Source organism: Pleurodeles waltl, chromosome 12 (genome assembly GCF_031143425.1).
Source record: "Pleurodeles waltl isolate 20211129_DDA chromosome 12, aPleWal1.hap1.20221129, whole genome shotgun sequence".
In the NCBI taxonomy this organism is placed as follows: domain Eukaryota; kingdom Metazoa; phylum Chordata; class Amphibia; order Caudata; family Salamandridae; genus Pleurodeles; species Pleurodeles waltl.
Window position 1 is genome coordinate 55382894 of NC_090451.1, and position 21383 is coordinate 55404276.

At 46.8% G+C, this 21383-nt stretch overlaps 1 protein-coding gene across 3 annotated transcripts in view; it reads left to right on the forward strand.

Moving 5' to 3' along the window:
• CRLF1 (cytokine receptor like factor 1) overlaps positions 1 to 21383 on the forward strand; it is a 136701-nt gene that overhangs the window by 113875 nt on the left and 1443 nt on the right. The gene's annotated exons all lie outside the window — the stretch shown is intronic.

The following is a 21383-nucleotide window of genomic DNA, read 5'->3' on the forward strand; positions in this document are numbered from 1 at the left end:
GGAGCATTTTGTTAATCTGTCTCTTGAGTTGTTCTGGGTACTTCGGTGAAGTTCAGCGAGGAGGATTGGGAGGAGGTATTTGGACAAATTCTAGTGTGTGTCTGTGCTTTATGAGCGGTAAGACCCACTTGTCCGATGTTATGGCGTGCCATTGTTGGAAAAACAGAGATATATTTCCACCTAGAACCAGGGGAAGAGGGTTGGGGGCAGCCGGATCCTTGGATGCATCATGCTCTGCGAGCTGAGTCTTTAGCAGGACGAGAGCCAGATTTGCTACAGGCCGCTTGTGGCGGCTGCTTTTGGGTGTAGTATTGACGAAACTGCTGAGAGGAGGAAGGATACGTCGGTTATCTGTACTGCTGGTAGCCTCCCCTATACAAAGGCATTCCACACCCTCGTGTGGTTCGAAAGGAAGGCTTTCGACACAGGAGAGTTCCCAAACATTTTGCTGTATCTGTGTCGGACTTAATTGACTGCAGTGTCTCGTCAATATTCTTACCAAACAATGCTTGCCCATCAAAAGGAAGATCTAGGATTTTATTCTGGACTTCAGGATGGAACGATGTGGCCTTAAACCAGCCTTGCCTCCGAAGGTACAGCCGAACCTGCGAGCTGACGAAACGCAGTAGTGGCTAAACCCATAGCACAATCTATCATTTCCGCTGAAGTAAGCTCTCCCTCATGCAATGTCTTTTTTGCTTCCGACTTAACATCCTCCGGCAACTGATCAATATGCGGGGTGATGTCTGCCCATAATTGCCTGTCAAATCTGGCTAACACTGCCAGGGAGTTAGCCGCTCTGATAATGAGGCTAGACATTGACGAGAACCTCTTCCCAATGTTATCCAACCGTCTACCCTCCTTGTCCGAAGGTTCGGAAATTGGAGCAGAGGGATTCTTGGATCTTCTCTGTGCCGCTTGAGCGACCACTGAATCTGGATGGGGGTGACCAGTCAAACATGCTGGGGCATCCTCCGGCACCTTGTACTTCTTGTCCAATCGAGGAAGCACCGCTGTAACTGTAGCAGGGTTGTGCATGACTTTCAAACCCTCTTCCCATATGAAACTGACTAGCGGTATAGAGTGTACTGATTTCTGGAAAGACTCTTTACAATCACATAGAAAGCAATCCATTTGCTTAGATGGCATTGGAAGTGCAAAATGCTTAGCTGCTCTCTCCAAAAGATTATGGAATTCCCCAGTGTCATCTGGAGGCGAATCCACTTTTGCCTGAGAAGGAGGAGCTGGAATCACATATTCGTCCCACTCCAACTGGGTGTTGAGAAGTTCTCCTTCTTCTTGATCACCTTCCGAAACGTCCATGTCATGTGGTATGGTCATATCCGAAGTGGCCACATTCTGTGGTGGTAACGAGGTTGGCCTCTGACGTGGAGTGGTAACCCTTGAAACGGATGAAGAAGGAGGCTGTGGATGTCCCTGTTCCTGAGGAGGAAAACGCCTACTATAGTCTGCAAGCATCGCTCTCAGATCAGAAAGTAAAGAGCTTGGCATGTATACATCCTCCTGATATGCCTGGTCCCCTGCGTAGTACTGCGGGTTATAGGTTTCGCCATACACCTCATCTTCATCTTGATATTAAACATTCAACTGTGAGGGGCTGGGCGCTGCTCAAAATGGTCCCTCCTCATCTGATTCTTCATCACTCTCCAAAAGATGTGCTGGCATCAGAGGGGTTACTTTACTAGGCAAAGTATGCTGTGGAGTAAGTTTTTCCTGACTTCTGCGTTGTCTTTCCCTTGTCGCCAGTGTTGTCAATGAGCTAATCGACGGAGCAGATATAGCCTTCTTCGACGGTGGAGTCGTCGACGACAAACGCATGGAGATTTTAATCGTCAACAGCTTTAATGTTGAAGCTACCGTTGACAAGGTCGTCGACGATGACGATGGCAATGAGGACAGCATTGTTACTGCCGTCGACGATGACGACGTGTAGCTTATTGTCGACAATGACATCGTCAACGCTGTCCTCGTCGACGGTGGGAAGCTCGTCGGCGATGTCGTCAGCACAGCCATCGGCGATGATAAAGTAGAAACCGTCATCGACAGTGAAAAGGCACTCACCGATGTCATCGACGATGAGGCTGTCATCGACAGAATAGTCTTTGCCAGAGGTCTGTCCACCACAGGAGCAGAGGAGGGCCTTTTGAAAGGTTCAGCAGACGCAGATGGAGGCACAAAAGATGATTGTTTATGCCTTTCAGAGCTGCTGGCATGACCTCTTTCCCCGTTTGTGGAGAATTTATGAGGAGAAATGGAAGGACTGCGGCCTTTATAAGACCCTGAAGTGGTCTTTTTGTGGGCCTTTCTTGGCTGCTCTGATGAAGGTCTTGAGTGAGATCTAGCTCTCTTAGATGACTTTCTGGACAATGTTGAGGAGCCATCGCTGTCTGAATCAGAGACTGGGTTGTCTCTAGAGTTTAGTTTCTACATCCATATTAATAATCTACCTTCTGTATCCTTCAGGGTCTTAGAAGAGAAGATGCGACATACCTTGTAGTCCTTAACCGAGTGGTCCGGGTAAAGGCAGTATATGCAGTCCTGATGAGGGTCTTCAGAGTGTACGAAAATAAGTTACTTATCTGTAACTGTGGTTCTCCAGTATTGGTATCTTTCATAGATTCACATGCTTGAATCATTCCCCGTCGTCGAAGTGGGAGTCCCACGGTACATAGAAAGCAATAAATAGATAAAAATCCCTTTTTTTTTTTTTTTTTTCATTGTAGTCAATAGCAAAAAATACATTCACTTTTCTAACTATCAGCCTCATTAGAAAAAGCTCAAAATTCAGCCAATCAGGCGAGACCACCCCTTTAGAATCCTCAGCACAGAGGCTCAGTCTCTCAGATTTCTCTGCACTAGTGATTTTAAGAAAAAATAAAAGAGGTGAGCCCCCTTGGGGAGGAGGGTGGTTCGCATGTGAATCTATGAAAGATACCAATACTGGAGAACCACAGTTACAGGTAAGTAACTTGTTTTCTTCTCCAGTATTGGGGTATCTTTCATAGATTCACATGCTTGAATCAGAGTAGTCAGCAGTAAGAAAGATGGTTAAGTTCTGCAACACCAAAAAGCATGCCTGCTCACAATTCATCCTATACGGACTCATATAGGTAGTTAAATATGCTTATTAACATTTTTAAAAGATTATATAAATATATAGATCAATAGTAATCATATATATATATATATATATATATATATACACACATGAAAAATATCAGTCTGGCAATACATAGAGGATGGAGGGCAAAGAGATTATTGGCTCACCTTATGCAAATAAATTACGTAACACTGCTTGTCCTACCACGGCATCCATCCTGTCAGTAGCATCCAGGCAGTAGTGCTGGGTGAAGGTGTGGGCACGCGTCCACGTTGCCGCTCTGCAGATCTGGTTCAGAGGAACTCCTGCGAATAGAGCTGCCGAAGTGGATACCGCTCTAGTGGAATGCGCTCTGACATTGGACGATAACGGTTTTCCTGCTAACTGGTGGCAGAGTTGTATGGTAGAAGAGATCCAGCGTGCTATAGCCTGCTTGGAAACGGCCTTGCCTTTATTGAGCTGCCCATAGCTAATAAACAGTTGTTCAGATTTACGAAAACTGCTAGTCCTTTGTATGTAGAATTTTAGACATTGTTTAATGTCTAGAGAATGTAATGCCCACTCTGCTGGAGTTCGAGGATTTGGAAAAAATGTTCTCAAAACCACCGGCTCATTTAAATGAAAGGTCGATGGAACCTTGGGGATTAATTTTGGATTAGTTCTTAGAATGACCACCTCTGATTTGAATTGCAGAAAAGGTGGTGAGACTGTGAATGCCTGGATATCACTAACCCTCTTCACGGAAGTGAGGGCCAGAAGAAGGGCTGTTTTCAAAGAAATATATTTCAAGTCTGCTTTGTGAATAGGCTCAAACGGATGTTTCATCAATTGGGAGAGCACAATATTTAAATGCCATGGAGGTGGAGGACGGTGAATTGGCGGGAACATCCTGAACAAGCCTTTTAGAAGTTGCTTTATTATCCTGGATGACCATAAAGATGGTAAGTCTGATGTTCGTCGGAAACGGGATATAGCAGCGAGGTGGACCTTGATAGACGAGTGGGAAAGACCTGACTTCGCTAAATGCAACAGGTATGGAAGGAGCTGTTCTGGAGAGGACTTCAGAGGGTGAACGTTAGAAGTTGAACACCATATGCAGAACCTCTTCCACTTGAGCTTATACGTCCTATTTGTAGACTGAGCTCTGGCACAGGCAAGCACTTCCCTGCAGTCTGAAGGGATATCTAGGCCGTCAAACTCATAGAATTCAGGAGCCAGGCTGATAATCGAAGAGAAGTCGGGTTGGGATGACTGACCTGCCCCTGATTCGTTGTTAACAAGTCTGGTGTTTGTCTCAGCCGTATGTGAGGCTGTTCCGACAGCAATAGAAGCTCCGTGAACCAAAACTGGCGTGGCCATTTGGGAGCAATCAATAGAAGCCGGCATGGTTCCCTCTTCATCTTCTGCAGAAGTCTTGGGATGAGTGGAAGCGGGGGGAAAGCGTAGGCATAAATCCCTGACCATTTGATCAAAAACGCATTCCCCTTTGATCCTTTCTGCGGTCGCCAGCTTGCAAAGTGTTGGCATTTTCTGTTGTTTCTGGTCGCAAACAGATCCAGACTGGGCCTGCCCCAACGACGAAAGAGGCGGTCGAGAACTGTCTGATTGAGTTCCCATTCATGACAGCTGGTTTGAGTCCTGCTTAAGGCATCTGCCCAGGTGTTGGAAATCCCCGGAAGATGTTCCGCTCTGATCGATATGTGATGCTGAAGCGCCCAATGCCACAGTTTCTGAGCCTCTAGAGACAATGCCTGTGATCTTGTACCCTCCTGTTTGTTGAGGTAATGCATGACTGTGGTGTTGTCTGTTCTTATCAACACCGAGGAATCTTTGATGTTGGTGAGGAAGGCCTTGAGTGCCAAGGAAACTGCTCTTAACTCTAATACGTTTATGTGAAGAATCGACTCCTGAGTGGACCATCTCCCTCTCACTGACAGGTCTTGTAAATGTGCACCCCATCCCTCTAAGGATGCATCTGTTGTTATAATGTGCACTGGTTTGTCTTTCAGGAAGGAGAGACCTTCCGAGATGAGAGGGGTATCCTTCCACCATTTGAGGGCTTGTCTTGCTGATGGGGTGATTCGAACTATATTGTCGAAAGATCCTTCTACTTGCTTCCATTGACTGTCCAATTGCTGCTGAAGTGTTCTCATGTGTAGACAACAGTTTTCTATCAACGGAATGCAAGAAGAAAGCATCCCCAGAAAAGACTTGTAGGTCCGAACAGAAGCGGACCTTCTTCTGCTGAGACGTGTTGCTAGGTCTTGAAGTCTCTTCTGTCTGTCGTGCGAAGCAAAGGCTCTCGCTTGGACTGTGTCCAAGACGGCTCCTAAAAAGGTGATGATCTGCGAAGGATCTAGATGAGACTTGGGGTAATTGACTGTTAAGCCTAGTGTCCCGAAGAGAGATAAACATGTTTTTGTGTCCCTGGCAGCTTTTAACGTTGTTCGTGCTTTTATTAGCCAGTCGTCTAAGTACGGGAACACCTGAATCCCTTGTTGCCTGAGGTAGGCTGCAACTGGTGCCAACACTTTGGTGAACACTCTTGGGGCCGATCTGAGGCCAAAGGGCAACACTCTGAACTGGTAATGAGTGCCTGCAACCCTGAACCGTAAGAATTTCCGATGACTGGGGTGAATGGGAATGTGGAAATATGCGTCTTGGAGATCTAAGGACGTCATGAAATCTCCCCGGTTGAGTAGGCGTAGGACATCTTGAGGGGAGATCATGCGAAATGATTGCTTCTTGAGGAATTTGTTGAGAGAACTAAGATCTAAAATAGGTCTCCAGTCTCCCGTCTTTTTCCGTATAAGGAAGAAGCGAGAGTAAAAACCTGTTCCCCTCTGATTTTTCAGTACGATCTCTATTGCTCCTTTCTGTATTAAGATAGCAATCTGCGCTAGAAGTTCCTTGAGATGGGCAGGTGGGGGACCCCTTGGTGGTATGTGAGGGGGAGGCTGATTGAATTCCAGTGTATGTCCTCTGCTCACAATATCGAGTACCCATTTGTCTGAAGTAATCTGGGACCACTGGTGGAGAAACTTGGAAATTCTGCCCCCTATTAGAGTGTTTGTGTAGGGGTTGGGTGCAGGCAACTGATGAAGGTCAGTGTTTTCTTGCTGTCTCTTCGGCTTTGTAAGTCGACTTTCCTCCCACAGCTTGTCTGAAGTGTGTGGATGACGGCTGTCGGTAAGTATGCGGCTGTTGCTGGCCAATGGTGGAACTAAACTGTCCCTGGTAGGAGGAGTATTGTCGGTACTGATGTGAGCCGCCTCTATAAGAATAGAGCCCTCTTCCTCTCGCTCCTTGAAAGGGCTGTCTTCTGTATTGTAATTTACCCAGGGATCTGGCTGTCTCAGTGTCTGTCTTAATAGATTGCAAAGCATCATCTACATGCTTACCGAACAAGAGCTCACCATCATAGGGCATGCCCAGTATCTTTAATTGCACCTCTGGTCGAAACGATGTAGCTTTCAGCCACCCCTGACGCCTGAGTACGGCTGCTCCGGCTAACTGGCGGAAACCTGTAGACGAGACGTCTATGGCGCAGTCTATAATCTCAGCTGAGATCTTCTCACCCTCCTGTAATATTTTGCACGCTTCCGCTCTACTATCCTCCGGTAGTAGCTTTATAAACTGCGACATATCAGACCACATCTGGCGGTCGTACCTTCCCAGGGTTGCCAGGGAATTCGCTGCTCTGACTGTAGTGGCCGCCATCGTTGAAAACTTTTTGCCAATCGAATCTAACCGTCATCCCTCCTTATCCGGGGGGACAGTCAAAGATGAAGACGGATTTCTGGACCTTCGCTGAGCTGCCTGTGATATGACAGAATCCGGCTTAGGGTGACTAACCAAACATGCTGTAGAATTGTCTGGTGCTTTGTATTTCTTTTCAAGTCTTGGTAGCACTGCCGGTATAGAAGATGGAGTCTGCTTGACTTTAAGCCCCTCTTCCCAAATGAAGTCAACAATGGGTATTGCTCTTACTGACTTCCTAGTATCCTCTTTGAAGTCATATAGGAAACAGTCTGACTGCTTTGATGTTATTGGCAGTTGAAATCTTTTTGCAGCTCTTTCCATCACACTGTGAAAACCACCAATGTCCTGCGGTGGAGAGTCCACCGGCGGTGGCGTAGAAGGAGACGGTGTTTGGATCTGATATTCATCCCATTCTGGAATGAGCGAGTCAGTGTCCTGAAGAACGAGTTACTTACCTTCGGTAACGACTTTTCTGGTGGATACATTAGCTACCTGTGGATTCCTCACCTCATGAATACTCCCATGGCGCCAGCATTCTACGGAAATCTTCTTACTAGTCTCTGCACGTCGACGAGGACGTCACTGTCTCGCACGCGACGCCGTCTGACGTCATACAGGCAATAAGAGGTCCTCGACGACGTGCGGACGTCAGTACCAATCATTTTTTACGTGCATGAGAACAACCAGGCAATGCAATGAAAGAACAAAGCAACATCCATTATATTGTAAAAATACACCACATTGTATGAATAACTGTAAATCTTTTTTATGTACATATATATATATATATATATATATATATAAAACTCTTTCTTTTAAAAATATATACACACACCAAGTATATACATAAAGATATATACACATATACCCATATATATATATAAATATATTATATATATACATCTATTGCACCCTCAAAGATCAAGAGGAGCGCACTCAAGGATTACTTGGCAAGACCATAAAGGCAACGGGGAGGCGGGTGGGACCGTGAGGAATCCACAGGTAGCTAATGTATCCACCAGAAAAGTCGTTACCGAAGGTAAGTAACTCGTTCTTCTGATGGATACAACTACCTGTGGATTCCTCACCTCATGAATAGAGTCCCAAAGCAGTACCACGCCCGGCGGTGGGTGCCTAAATGGTCAAACCAAGAAATCCTGCAGCACTGACCGTGCAAAATGGCCGTCCCTTCTAACCTCAGAATCTAAACAGTAATGTTTTGCAAAAGTGTGAAGGGACGACCAAGTTGCGGCCTTGCAGATGTCGACCACAGGAACACCTCTGGCTAAGGCCGAAGTGGCCGACTTAGCTCTGGTGGAATGAGCTCTAATGCCCTCAGGAGGATCCTTCTTTGCCAAAGAGTAACATATTTTAATGCAAAGAACAACCCACCTGGATAGTGTTCTCTTGTGGACTGCCTTTCCTCTCCTCTTGCCCACGTATCCAATAAACAGCTGATCCTCCAGCCTGAAATCCTTTGTTCTATTGATAAAGAAGCTCAACGCTCTCTTTGGATCCAGACGGTGCAGTCTTTCTTCCTCTTTGGAAGGATGAGGCGGAGGATAGAACGTGGACAAAGTAATTGCCTGAGCCAAATGGAAGGGTGAAACAACCTTCGGGAGGAAAGCAGCCTTGGTCCTCAACACCACCTTATCCCCATAAAAAGTTGTATAAGGGGGTTTTACTGATAAGGCCTGCAACTCACTCACTCTCCTTGCTGATGTTATAGCTATCAGGAAGACTGTTTTTAAAAACAAATACCTTAAGGGGCAAGAATGCATAGGTTCAAAAGGGGACCCCATAAGGAAAGTCAGGACTAAGGACAAATCCCATTGCGGCATAACGAATGGCTTTGGAGGATATTGATTTAGAAGACCTTTCAAGAATCTGATAACAATAGGGGATTTAAATAAAGATGGTTGGTCTGGAAGACATATGAAGGCTGACAAGGCCGATAAATAACCTTTAATGGTAGCCACTGCACAACCTTTCTGCGCCAGAGATAGAGCAAAAGACAAAACGTCCGATAGATGAGCTTGTAAAGGATCAATCTGCCTCTCTCCACACCACGCAACAAATTTAGACCACCTATTAGCGTAGATAGATTTAGTGGAGTGTCGCCTGGCCGCTAATATAACATCCACTACCTCAGGCGGGAGAGAGAAGGAACTCAGGTTGCCCCGTTCAATCTCCAGGCATGTAGGTGCAGACTCTGGAGGTTGGGGTGTAGAACCTGCCCCTGCGACTGCGAGAGGAGGTCTGCCCTGAAAGGGAGACGGAGCGGCGGGCACGTTGAGAGTTGGAGAAGGTCGGAGTACCACACCCTCCTTGGCCAATCCGGAGCTATTACGATTACTAGAGCCCGGTCTTGGCGAATCTTCCTCAATACTCGAGGAATCAAGGGTATGGGAGGAAACGCGTAAAGCAACTGGCCGCACCAGGTCATTTGAAACGCGTCCCCCAATGCTTCCTGCATCGGATACTGAAGGCTGCAGAACAACGGACAATGCGCGTTCTCTCGAGTGGCGAACAGATCTACCCGAGGAAACCCCCACTTCTGGAAGATTAAACGGACTTGATCTGGATGGAGACGCCACTCGTGGTCTGCCGAGAAGTGGCGACTGAGACTGTCCGCACGCACGTTCAAGACTCCGGCCAGATGGTTTGCTATCAAGCAAATCCGATGGTCCTTTGCCCAGGACCATAGTCGAAGAGCTTCTCTGCAGAGAAGGTACGACCCCACTCCTCCCTGCTTGTTTATGTACCACATCGTGGTAGTATTGTCCGTTAGGACCTGTACCGACTGACCACGAAGGGAAGGGAGGAAGGCCTTGAGAGCCAGACGTACAGCCCGTAACTCTAACAGATTGATGTGAAAAATCTGTTCCTCTGGAGACCAAAGACCTTTGATCTCCAGATCCCCCAGATGAGCTCCCCACCCTAGAGTGGAAGCATCCGTTATGACTGTGGCCACTGGTGGCGACTGCTGGAACGGTTTTCCTTGTGAAAGATTGTTGCTTGCAATCCACCACTTCAAATCCACAGCAGCATCTCTGGAGATCTTGACAGTACCCTCTAGATCCCCTCTGTGTTGAGACCACTGCCTTCGGAGGCACCACTGAAGAGCCCTCATGTGCCAGCGAGCATGCGTGACCAACAGAATGCAGGAGGCAAAAAGACCGAGCAGACGAAGGACCTTGAGGACTGGAACTACCGCTCCGTTTCGAAACATTGGAACCAAATCCTGAATATCTTGAATCCGCTGAGGCGGAGGAAAGGCCCGACCCAATGTCGTATCCAGTACTGCCCCTATGAACAGGAGGCGCTGAGAGGGCTCCAGGTGAGATTTGGGCTCGTTCACCGAAAAGCCCAGGTCGAACAACAACTGGGTTGTTGACTGCAGATGACGCAACACAAGCTCCGGGGACTTGGCTTTGATCAACCAATCGTCCAAGTAAGGGAATACTGCTATCCCCTTCCTTCTGAGCTCTGCCGCAACCACCGACATCACCTTCGTGAAGACTCGAGGTGCTGAAGTAAGACCAAACGGAAGGACCGCAAACTGGTAGTGTTGCGATCCCACCACAAACCGGAGATACTTCCTGTGTGACTTGAGTATCGGGATATGAAAGTAAGCATCCTGCAAGTCGACAGACACCATCCAGTCTTCCATGTTCAACGCCAAAAGCACCTGTGCTAGGGTCAGCATCTTGAACTTTTCCTGCTTGAGGAACCAATTCAAGATCCTCAGGTCCAGAATTGGTCTCAAACGACCATCCTTCTTGGGAATCAGGAAATACCTTGAGTAAACTCCTTGACCCCTTTCCTGCTCCGGGACCAACTCCACTGCGCCCTTTAAAAGGAGGACTTCCACCTCCTGTTCTAGCAACAGGAGGTGTTCTTGTGAACAATACGAAGGGCGGGGCGGGATGAGGGGCGGAAACTCCCGAAAGGGAAGGGTGTAGCCTTTTCCCACAACACTGAGAACCCAAGTGTCCGACGTAACAGTCTCCCATTTGGTGAGAAAATGCTGTAATCTTCCCCCTACAGGAGAGGAGTGAGTGGGAAATGGTGGAAGCCTAAGGCTGCTTCCCCTGCTGCACCCCGCCAGAGGATGAGGAAGAGGCAGAGTGCTGCTGAGAGGCTCCCCTGGTGCGGACCCTACCCCTCCCCCTAAAAGATCTATAGGGGTGGGAAGAGGCAGGTTGCTGATATCTTCCCCGAAAGGAAGAGGAGGAAGAGCCACGCCCAAATCCACGAAACCTCCTGAAGAATCTGGAAGAGGCCGTGGAAGAAGGAGCTTGGAGTCCCAACGACTTAGCCGTGGCCCTGCTCTCCTTAAAACGTTCCAAGGCCGAATCAGCCTTAGCCCCAAACAGTTTGTCCCCATCAAACGGGAGATCCAACAATGTGGACTGTACATCTGCCGAAAAGCCCGAGTTACGTAGCCAGGCCTGTCTCCTTTCCACCACAGTTGTGCCCATTGCTCTGGCTACCGAGTCAGTGGTATCCAGTCCCGTCTGGATAATTTGGGTCGCAGCAGCCTGGGCATCAGAGACAAGATCCAAAAGACCCTGGGGAAGCTCTGTAAACGAAGAGGAGATGTCATCCATCAGAGCATGAATATACCTCCCCAGGATACAGGTCGCATTAGTGGCTTTTAACGCCAGACTGCAGGACGAAAAAATCTTCTTCGACTGCGCCTCTAGCTTTTTTGAGTCTCTGTCCCCAGGCACCGTCGGGAAAGAACCAGGCGCTGATTTGGACGAACAGGAGGCCTGCACAACCAAGCTCTCCGGCGTAGGGTGCCTAGATAGGAAACCAGGATCAGTTGGAGCCGTCCGATACCTCCTGGCCACGGCTCTGTGAACTGCTGGGGAAGATGCCGGCTTCTTCCACACCTCTAAAACCGGATCCAGCAGAGCGTCATTAAAAGGTAATAGAGGCTCCGCCGCGGCTGAGGCCGGATGCAACACCTCTGTCAAAAGGTTTTGTTTCGCCTCCACCACCGGCAAAGGCAGGTCCAAAAAACTAGCTGCCTTCCGTACCACTGTATGAAAGGAAGCAGCTTCCTCGGTATATTCCCCCGGGGACGAAAGGTCCCACTCAGGGGAAGTGTCCAGCCCACTGGCCGACTCCAGTCCACGCAGCCCATCACCCGAGTCCTCTAGCTCTCCTTCCTCTAGGGCTCGTTGGTACTCCTGCTCCTCTAGTACCCGGAGAGCACGCCTCCTTGAATGCAGTCGTTGCTCAATCCGCGGAGTTGACAACACCTCCGCCGAAGTCGGAGATCGGCGCCGATCTTCCGAAGCCACCGACGCCGCATCCGGCGCCACAGGTAACTTCGGCGCCGACTGAAGAGCAGATGAAACGGATGGACCCACCGGAGTCACAGGCCGAAATCTCGACGTCGACGGGATGGAAATCCCTGGGGCCAATCCCTCCGAAGCCATCGGAGCGGCCACCGGCGCCGACACTGGCGCCGAGCCCACGTTCCCAAACGGGAGAAAGGGCATAAAGGGTGCCGGCCGAAGAGGCGCAGGATCACCCAAAGAAAAGGCCAAAGGCCCAGCCGGAGCACCCCCTGGAGCCATCTGTTGGAAGATGGCATACATCGCATTCAAGAATGCGGAACTATCGGCTCCAGGGGTGGGAAAAGCCGGATACTGGGGTGCCTGACTCGGAGGCGACCCCGACGCCGGCCTCGGGGTCTGCGCCGGAGAAAACACCTGAGGCTCCAATACCTCAATCACCGACGCCTGTCCAGGCGAAGTTGGAGACGTCGGAGAGAGCAACGGCGTCGAAGGATGCGGCGTCACCGTGGGGCTGACCTCCCATGTCCTCCGGCGCCGATCCGGAGACCTGGAACGAGCCTCCCTTGAATGACGCCGAGATTCTCTACGGCGCCGGGAGTCTCGATGACGCCGATGTCTTGGAGAAGACTTTTTCTTGTGATGCTTCTCCTTTGACTTGGCCATAAACAGCTTCGCCTCGCGTTCTTTAATGGCCTTCGGATTCATGTGCTGACACGAATCACAAGTCGAGACGTCGTGGTCGGAGCTCAAACACCAAAGGCAATCGGAATGAGGATCCGTCACCGACATCTTGCCTCCACACTCACGACAAGGCTTAAATCCAGACTTTCTCTGCGACATTATTTCCACAGAGAAAGAGTACGCAGCAAGATATACACTGTAACCGCAAGAGTAACAGTTGCTCCCTCGAAGATAACCGTTTCGAATGCACGGAAAAAAGGGAACTGACGTCTGCACGTCGTCGAGGACCTCTTATTGCCTGTATGACGTCAGACGGCGTCGCGTGCGAGACAGTGACGTCCTCGTCGACGTGCAGAGACTAGTAAGAAGATTTCCGTAGAATGCTGGCGCCATGGGAGTATTCATGAGGTGAGGAATCCACAGGTAGTTGTATCCATCAGAATTTAACCTTCTTCCTGCTCATCCTCTGACGAAGGTGGATCAACATCCTGCCCAGATGAAGGACCTGGAATAGGTTCCGTAGCATCCGATGGCCGAACAGGAGTAGATGTCGGCGTATGTGGAGGTTGTACCGGGGTAGTGGAGCCAGGTGGAGGGAATCTAGAGTAATAGTCCTGCATCATCTGCTGAAGATTGGCTATCAAAGAAACAGGCATCTGGATCGTCTGCTCCTGTTGCTCTTGAGGTTGTATGCGACTCTGCTGCTGCTGACCTAAATAGAGCTGGTCACTTTCCTCTTCATCCTCCTCCTGACATTTAATACGTAGTTCTGAGGGGCTACGTGCCACCGGGAAAAAAACGTCATCTGAGTATATATCATCTTCCTCCTCTTCGTCAGCAAACAGATGCTGTGAAGGTACTGGTGCGACTTTACTAGGCGATGTATGAGACGGTAGCAGGTGAGTAGATTTACTCTTTATCGGCAGAATCCTCTGAGGTAAGTAAGGAGATGCTCCATAATGTTTGGATATAGACTCAGGAGCAGGTGAGGGACCGTATTTTAAGCTCACCGACGTTATAGTTGTAGATGATAGCGGAGATGAAGTAACAATCATTGGCGACGACGGAGCTGTAAATGTGGCCGTCGCCGTTGTCGTCGATGAAGGAAGACCTGTCGTCGACGATGCGATCGTCGACGGTGCCGTCGACGGTGTGGACATCCTGGATGTCGACGGTGGTAGGGAACTTGGGGATCTTTTGAGCTTTTTTGAGGTGGTAGCAGGAGTAGATGGCTCAGAACGAACCTTACCACCATGTTCCCTGGATGTTGATGGGTGTTCCTCAGGTCTATCCTTAAACGCATGTAGCTTCTTAGCTGACTTACTGCTCTTGGGGGAGAAGCTCTCCACAGACCTTTTCCTCTTCTTTGAGGCCACTGATGTATCGCTGTCCTCCTTCTCAGAGAAAGTTTCCTTGGATTTTCGCTTCTGAAGCCAAAGCAGGAGCCTGGCTTCTCTGTCTCTGAGAGTCTTATTAGGAAATGTCCTGCAGATCTTACAATCCTTGACCTTATGCTCTGGATGGAGACAGTATATGCAGTCCTTGTGAGGGTCCTCACAATGAAGCCTTAACTTTCCACAGGTACCACAAGGTCTAAACAAGCCTTTTCTTGCTGTAGACATGATGGAAGAAGTACTACAGCAAAGTTAAGAGTGAAAGCTGAAGTATATCTCTTGAAGAGAAAGTAAACTGAGCAGAGCTCAGGGAGACTCCCTTACACACGACGTGCGGTAGAAAATCTGAGAGACTGAGCCTCTGTGCTGAGGATTCTAAAAGGGTGGTCTCGCCTGATTGGCTGAATTTTGGGCTTTTTCTAATGAGGCTGATAGAAAAGTGAATGTATTTTTTGCTATTGACTACAATGAAAAAAAAAAAAAGGGTTTTTAATCTATTTATTGCTTTCTATGTACCGTGGGACTCCCGCTTCGACGACGGGGAATGATTCAAGCATGTGAATCTATGAAAGATACCCCAATACTGGAGAATCTCTTTTTCCCACAGGTCTTGCAGGATCTGAACAAACTTTTCTTTTCCTTGTCAGACATGTTGTAGGCCTCACCCACAATCAGTCAGAACAAGTTTAAAAGAAGAATATCAGCTTGAAGCTAATTCAAAAGATATGAAGAAAGAGCAGAGTTCTGAGGAGACTCCGTAGCACAATATGCAATAGAAAATCTGAGGTACTGGAGCTTCTCTCAGGAGGGTTCTACAGGGTGGTGTCTCCTGATTGGTGGATTCTGAGGTTTGGTCCTTTTTCATAAAAATGACTCTGATAGAGTGTTAAATTAAGAGGCCTAAGGGCCCTTAGGTTTAAATCTACAGTAACACTGCTTGGTTAAATGTACCGGGGGCTCCCCTCTCAACGACGGGGAATGATTCAAGCATGTGAATCTATGAAAGCTCAAATACTGGAGTAAACTGAAAAATTCAATTGTGCATCATTTTTTATGCTTTCCTTTTACTGGAAGTAGAGCAACCCTATTTTGTTCTAGTTAATATCAAAGACTATGAAACCACTGCAAAAAGCACATACCACATCTCTTCCTTAATAACAGTCTTTTGAATCTAGATTTCTAACACAAAAAGCTGGGTCTGTGAACCCTTATTAACAAAACTAAAATGTTTTTGCTTGTGTGATAACAAGTACATTGATTTCACCTCCTGCGTAATCTCTGCTTAAACATTAGAAAAGCTAAAGAAAACTACCTGCCTTATTTTCACCTACACAAACACAGCGAAAGGACCACAAAAATCAGAATGTTTCACGTTTTTTGGCTCAAGTGCATATCCATAGTTTGGGGCAAACCATGTTTGTTCTGTTTCATTTTACATGAGGGTATAATAAGTTTTAAAAGAACACCCAAAGTTAGTGCTCAAATCAGTCCATTCACTTGGTAGCCCACCAATTTTAAATTTGTCCTAGCCAAATATATAATTCGCCAGATCACTTGGCATCACTGAGCAGATGCAGTGCCTCCAATTTGACCAGGGCAGTTCTGTGTATTGTCTATGAATGAATCTAGCACAGCCGTAGTCTGGCTACAAGGATTCGCAGAAAGACATCAATATTCATGAGGCAGGACGCCTGAGAATCGTTGCAACCAGATGTGAATAATAAGGAAAGCAGAAACAAGTGAAAGCAGACCTTCACCAAGTGCCAGTGTTACATACAACCCTGGCCTCTAACTTGGGCAGGGCAAGCACGGATATTAAAGCAAAGGTCTACGGAAACTACTTTTTACCACAATATTGACAGTGTGAGCTGGAAGGACATTTACAGCCCCCGAATCATGTGATATTGTGTACAGTGCGGGCTTTGCAAGTGTGACAAATTGTTGCAATTTTGCCCGTCAACACGCGTTTTCGCCTTTTCTGTGTGTTTCTTTTGGAAACCGTGATCATATTTGAGGCAGCGAGGTCAGGGAACTTCCGAGCTACTGCTTTACAAACGATGCGCACCATATAAATCGGTTACCACCGCTCCTGCGCCAGGTTATTTGAAAACTCCCCGCTGTCCTCCGGCCAATAGCCCCCGCGACTTCCGCTGAAGCAGGATAAAAGAACCAGAAAAACAAACTCTCAAAAACACAGTGTAGGAGAAGTTCTCTCCTGAAGCTGCCTCCTGCAGTCTCCGCCAGCACCACCTGTGACTTCAATGGTGCGAACATGCACATTCCTGCGTCTTTTATTCGAAATTTCACACCTTTCAAGTTGACATGTACACAGTATGGTTAAATCACGTAGGAAAGCTAAACAAATGCATTCGGCGCAGACTCTAACTAAAGGAGTAAATGCTATTTATTCTTTCAGTGTAAATGTTGACATATATTTTAGTGGATTTTAAAACACAGAACAGAGTATAATAAAATAGCAATCCACTAAGTCAGTTAAAAAATAAAGTGAAGACATAAAACAGCAGCTACCTACATTTTGTTGAAAGAACATAGGAACAGGCTGGATTAAGTACAAAACAACATTAAAAATAATACTTTTAGATGACTTTTACATGCAAACAGCCAAGGGTAACATTTCAAACAGCCATTTACCAATATCAAATGCATTCTTTCAGTCCCTCAAGATAATATTTTCCCAATCCATTGCCTGGTGGGCCGTGCGTCGACACACTTAGTGGGGTAATAGAATCCCACGACAGATTCCTCTTTGGCATGGTACCTGGTTGGGGGAGGTGGCAACCCTTCAGAGGTTTAGAGCCTGTGACCTTATAGGCCTCACACAATTGGGAGACATATGGTCTGGAACGCAGATTCGCTCCTTTCAAGACCTTTAGAGTATTTACGCCCTTACACATTCCCAATTCTACAAATATCTTCAACTGCGACATGCTATCCAGGCCCATGTCCCATTGTCTGAACCACTGCCAGAATACAGCCCCTTGGCAGCTAAAGTCCTCATGGGAGATTTGGCACAGAGACATCTCTCAAATCTACCGAACCTTAATAATCAACTCACTTGACACACTAGAACATTTTAAAATCTGATGGGAAGAGTGCCTGGGTCCCATAGACGAAGAGGACTGGCGAGACGCCTTGATGGCCCCACCAGAGCTCACTATTTCCTCACGGCTACAGCTCGTGCAAACATATTACCTGTGCACTGCCTCACCCGACCTGGATGCACAAGGCGGGGCTGCATCCCAAACCCTACTGCCCCAGGTGTGGCGATGAGCCAGCAGACGTCTATCATATGGTGTGGGCCTGCTCGGTGGTCACACATCATTGGGCTGGAGTGACGCAGGAATTAATGTAGGTCTTAGGGTGGGCTGTAGCGCTCTCCCCCCTATTGATACCACTTGGTGAGGTGGAGGGTTCTGGGGACACAAGAGCTGAATGATCATTCCTGGGCACGGCCCTCTTGGTAGCTAAGCGAAATATAGCTGCACCCTGGATGTCCCCCACCCGTCCCTCATTGTTGGAGTGGCGGCGTGGGGTGGACTGGTGCGGACGACAGGAACAAGTGGTCTTTGAAGCCAGAGGGTGCCCTCGTAAACACAGACAAGTTTGAGGCAAATAATTGGGCCAACTGGACTAGCAATTGTATTGTTTGTGGGATCCTGAATGACGCCTATTGAAACAGTGCAGTATCGGTCGAGAGCTAGTGGTCTGTGTAGTCGCACATTTCGTATATATAATGAGATATCTGTGTTTCAAATGTTCATTGCCTATTTTTGCCAACTGTGTTGTGGCTAAATATTAATTAAAATTGTTTATCAAAAAATACTTACCGAATCCACTGGGATTATTAATCCACAATGATATTTTAACTGTAAATTTCCTTTGCAAATATACACTTTATCCCCCATTTCTCCTAAGGTGCATGACCAGTTGTGCGATCGGATTTCTCCCAAGATTCTCAATTTTTCATTCTTACTTTCTGGTTTCCCATGCTTTTTTCCTCATAAAACCTAAAAAACCAGATGTGATCTTGCCTACAGGTGACTGAGCTGCCAGAAGCCGCTGCTCATTTCCTGTCTACTGATTTTGTTAGCCTCTCTGTCACTTCCCATGCAAGCGCAGTCACAAACGACCACTGATGAAAGTGACAAGTGGCTGTGGTTTTTTGGCTAACAGGTAGGGGAAACTAAAGTCATGAATGACCTCCTAATATTGTTTTTTGAAAGGACTGGTATTTACGGAAAAAAGGAGCATACTGAAAAGTTGGATGCCTCCGATAGGTCAGTAGGGTTGAAACAAACAAAACTTACAATTTGGCTGTTTTTCCCACATGAAGTCATTTTTACTTGTTCTTCATTCAAGACACTTCTCTTTCGGATCCCATTTACACCCCCCACCCCTCGTTTTGCCCCTCTGCAATGAACCTTCATAAAACTGCCACACACAAGCTAACTTTTTTGTTTCGAATAGGCACATCTCCACCGAATTTCTAGGTGCTCTCTTCCAGTTACCACCCTTGATAGAAATTTACTCCTGCCTTTGTCAATGTGTAAATCTATCCAGGGTGCGAACTTACTTGCCAAAAGTTTCTAAATACCCATCACTTGCCCGCTTGTCGGTGTTGACCTTATTAGAAAGGAATCTCCACCAAGGAACCCCCTGGAATCCTCACCATGAGGACCAAACATACTCACTCTTCACCAGTGTAATATAACATGTGAGCAAAGTGGTAGCGGGCCTTCACTAAATCTCAGGGGACATACTGTATGACAAAAATATTGCATCGGCTAACACTACATCATGAAGGTAAATAGATGTGGAGTTAAAAATAGTAAATATATACTTACTGTGACAATGTAGTGGGATGCAATAAGCAGATGTACTCTTTTGATATGTCATTATGGTATACCTCAATGTAGTGAACGAAAACCGAGCAAATGTATTTACAGGTGTAAATTCACCTTGTGTGTCCCACGCACGAGTTTACACTCTTAAGCAGGGGAATTTGCAATCTTAATTTCAATTTTGTATCAAAAGTACCACTCTCATACTGCTCAAAAAAGTAATAGTACTACCAAGTGCTCTTGGGTACATGCCTTGGTGTTATGTTTTTCAGTTTATGTTTAGATGTGTGCTGATATTTTGAGAATTATTGTCCAGCACCCACGTGTACAATAAATATGTTGCGTATAAAATAAATAAAACAAGATACATTTCTTCAAGGCTTGACACATTTCTTAAGGGAAAGGAACCATAGTTGGAAAGGAGCTGTTTCAAGGTTTGACACATTTCTAAAGGGAAAGGAACCATAGTTGGAAAAGAGCTGCCTCCAATTCTACAGAAAAGAGGAGAAGCTATGGTATCCGGACAACTTCAAGGATACTCAGCCTGGCCTACTCAACAGCCCTTACTCTGTTGTCCTAGTTACTCTTGGGGGCGACCCACCCTCACAGGCTAGGGGAATCCATCTACTTGATAGAAGGGAGAACGTAGGCTGCGAAATAAAAGACGCATTGCATGCCCCATCTTTGTCCTTGCAAATGAACAGTCCCAAGGAATGCTTGTATAATGAACACTACAACTTTAAAATGTCAGCTGGGACATAGCCAATCTTCTATTAGAATTCCTGCACGTGACAGCAAAGGGCCTAATGGCCTTTATATTTTAGGTTATGTTCCACGATGTCTATGCTGTTGTTTGATCTTTTATTTGGTGCTACCTTCAGTAATTCAGTAATTTATAGATTACAGCTGACATTGCAACTATCATTTAAAATTAGGAATTTTCCGTAATAAGAAACAGAGAGTGTGTTTGCTTTTAAGTTTTCACCCAACCATATAAATCTTACATTGACGATATTTGGGTTGAAAGGGCTTCTTTTTACGACTTCCAGGTCACACTTGCTCACTTTGCCAATCTACAAAGCAGAGCATGGTGCGATCACCGTCTTCTAAGTGTTGCTTCTCACTGCAGACCACATCGGGCAATCTGTAGGCAATTTTCAGGTCATTTTCATGATGACAGGTAGAGCTCAGCTTGAGTTTCATTAGCCGTTTTACGGCGCAAGTAACAGAGAAGGAAACGCAGAAGTCTTTCTTAGCCAACTAAGTAAATTCAACGGGGAGTTAAAGGCTTAGCTGACAAGACTCGAGTTTGATTTTACAACGCGGTATTAAGGAGGAGGGTGGGGGTAGGTCTTTGAATGACCGCAATTCAAAGATGTGAGGGAAACACTAAAAACAAACTTTAAAAAACACGTTTTAATAAAGAGGCACAGGCGCGGTTGAAAATGTAGCTGAGGAAACGGCAACAGTGCTGAAAATTGGAAATATGTTGTTCATTGGTTTATTTGAGAATACAATGTATCCACACATCAAACAAGGATCGAGGGTTTCATTCAGAGAAACGTAGCTTAACACGGACAATACCCTCCCATGACCCACCTCGCCTCACAGGTATTTTCTGGGTTAACAAGTGTCTAGGAAACATTCTGCCTAGGCTGGGTTAGAACCTATCATGTAGCTCAACTAAAAAGGGTTCAGCCCTTCACTACATATAACACACTGCCAAGATCTTTAATAGGGTGGAACTCAGTTCACACTGATTTCAACCAACGCAAACTATAAACTGTTTACAAATCTCTACCAACTATAACCAGCCAAACAACCACGCATAACCAGTAGATGGAAACCTCAGACCCACGCATAAGGAGCAATCTGCTGATAACATAACATCAGCACCATATGGGAAGGAGCAATTACCAGCTTGCACATCTTCCACTGAAGGCTTCATCTACCACAGACATTTACTAATGACTGAGACTGTTGCTCACAACAGGGGGGCGTGAAGAGGGCACCAATAAGCAGTGTCATTACCTGGGCAAATAATTGAAGTTGTTTGATAGGCTTGGATAAACTTGATTCATGGTCCTTTCTGGAAATGAGGATGTGCAAGAAGTAGGGCCTTCACCACAGCCTTCATTTCTCAAACCCAAGCAGTATATATTCATAGTGGCAGGTATTTTTACATGGGGGGCGTGAGGCATCCAGTGTTTAATTTGTGCTGTTCTTTGTACGTGGTGGGCACTGGCAC